We start from the raw sequence: 2,432 nt of genomic DNA, 5'->3' as shown, positions 1-2,432 counted from the left end.
GGGCCTCCATCGCTGCAGGTAACCCCCCACTGAGAGTCTCTGACTCCGGGCCCCACCTTCCTGCCAGCGGCTGAAGAAGCTAATGCTAATGCTAACATGGCTGACCTGATGCGGGCCTTTCATCTCTGGCTTTAATTCACCTGCGGCCTATCAAAGAGGAATGTTTGTTTCCGACGGAAGTTGTTCCTCTGAAGTCCAGCTGACTGCCGCGTGACTCGATGAGCAGGTTGGTGGTAGAAGATGAGCAGCCCCCCCCCCAGCAGACTGAGCATCTATAGTGGGACACAGGGACGGATATAGGAAATCTGGGATCCTAGACAAAGACAGGCAGGGGGCCCCTCTGAATTCAGAAGACAACACATAGATCAGACCCATTATCCAGATAGAGAAATGTTAATAGAATAGACATCCATTATCTGTTCTAGGTTGTGTCCCTCTCTTCTTGTCCCTTTTCTTCTTGTTTTCCTCTCTATGTTTTGTACTCAGCTGACTTTTCATGCTGTCTCTAAAGGAATGAAAGATTTTTTCCAAGCACTAAGCTCACTTAGCTGATTGCTCCTTCCTGTGTTTCCAAAAAGGCCAAAGTAAATAACCCAGTCCTTCTTTTCACTGTAGACAAGCCATGATCTGCTTCTCTGTTCTCCATTTTTCATTTGGATGAAATAATAGCTGCATGAATCATGACAGAAGACAAGATAGAGGAGAGCAGGAGGCGGGGTTACCAATCTACTTGCTCTGGAGAGCAGAGTTCGCTGCTTTTAGATGTTGTCTCCAAAGTCTCCAGTAGCAGAAAAAAGTCGCTAGATTTGGCGCTAGACACTTTCTAGAAATCAAAGTGCTAGAGGGGTCTGAAAAGTGGCTAAATATAGCGACTAAAGCGCTAAGTTGGCAACACTGCTCTTTGCATGGTTTGTTTTCAAATGGTTTGCTGCTGTCTGTTTGGACCTTTCTGAACATGTGCAGCAAATGGACTGATCCAATATGGTGGACACGGAAGGGGGGGGTGGCTGAGACACTCTTAATATTATCAGCGTTCTGATGGCATTTTAGTGAAAGGATTTTTATTAAAAACATAATTAATGTGCAGAAATAAGGAATAGTTGTATTAACCATACATGGAAACAGAGTTTTATGGGGCCCTAAGCAGCTAACAAGTGTTGCCTAATGGGAAATATTCCCTCAATCATTTAGATGTTATTCGTTATTCACTGCTGATGTTTGCTTTATGCTCCACTCATCCGCTCAGTCTAAATATGTCATGTTTATCCTGCAGGCCCCTCTGGGGGCCGCGAGCGCGTTGACTGACTTTCCACACCGTGCACCTAGGAACCTCTAAGACCACAGAGATGGTCACATGACGGCGTGCCTTTAGAACACGCTTTGCACTGGATGCCTTAAACATCAAATTAATCAAGGTTTTTAATCTGAATTTTAAACACATCCTGTTTCACATGAATTTCTTTTCAAATTATTGAATAAATGTTGATTGCAGATTAAATTTAGGCTAGAATTTATACAAAAAACTTTTTTTTAAACGTTTCCATTTAATGATGGAAAGGCATCTAAAGCAGTCTGGTCATTTTTAAAAAAACAACTAAAAAGTATATATAAAACCCAAAGTAAATGAGCCTAAATGTACAATAAAGTATTAGAGCCTAGCTAGAGATTTTTTTATTTTTTATGACGAGAATAAAGTCATCATTCAATAACCCGTTAATACCAATAATACTCAGTTATTTAAAAGGATCAAAGCGTTTAAAACCTGTGTTTAAACTCACTATCAAATTGCAGACATTGTGATTAAGATCCAAAAAAAAAATCCACATTTGGAACATGGCAATAAAAACACGACTACTGGTAGAGAGCAGCGCAGTGGAAACTGGTTTTCTCCTTCAATTTTCAGTTCCTTTAGCAGAAACAGGAAGAAGTTTGGAGAATGTCTGCTGCCCTCCGGGGGGGCAGCAGACATTCTAATCTGTTTGCATCTAAGCTGTTTGCTTTGAGTTTATGATGTCTGTCATGTGACTCAGTCCCAGTTTCATGGGCGCTCGGTCTCCTGACAGGGGCCTGATGGGGGGGGGGGGAGTGCAGCTGGGTGAGGCTGCAGCTGATCTGGGAGCGAGGTGAGCAGGTGAGGCTGCAGATGGGGAGGATCCAGAGGTCAAAGGTCAGGATCCAGACGTTTTTAATGTCTGCTTTGTTTCTGGGATGGAAAGTGGTGCAGGCAGACATTATTGCAGTAATCCACTTGTCTATATATTCATTTTCTAATTCGCAGAAATATTAAAAAAAGAGACGCTTTTGGTGAATTCACACACCTCAATAAACAATTAAAAACAGTTTAAAGCTACAGTGTGTAATAATTACAGGGATATACAGTCAGAAATGTAATATATTATACATAACTATGTTATTTATCATCATCTACGAGC

At 41.8% G+C, this 2,432-nt stretch overlaps 1 protein-coding gene across 1 annotated transcript in view; it reads left to right on the top strand.

Annotated features, from left to right (window-relative positions):
* Positions 1 to 2,432, top strand: part of ankrd27 (ankyrin repeat domain 27) — a 35,677-nt gene continuing 33,245 nt past the window's right edge. The window contains exon 1 of the mRNA XM_015397957.1: positions 1 to 18. The gene's annotated coding sequence lies outside the window, so the exon portion shown is untranslated. The remainder of the gene's footprint in view (positions 19 to 2,432) is intronic.

Source organism: Cyprinodon variegatus, unplaced genomic scaffold, assembly GCF_000732505.1.
Source record: "Cyprinodon variegatus isolate N-32 unplaced genomic scaffold, C_variegatus-1.0 Scaffold899, whole genome shotgun sequence".
Lineage (NCBI taxonomy): Eukaryota > Metazoa > Chordata > Actinopteri > Cyprinodontiformes > Cyprinodontidae > Cyprinodon > Cyprinodon variegatus.
Note: the sequence above shows the minus strand (reverse complement) of the source record. Positions and strands in the feature narration are given on the sequence as shown.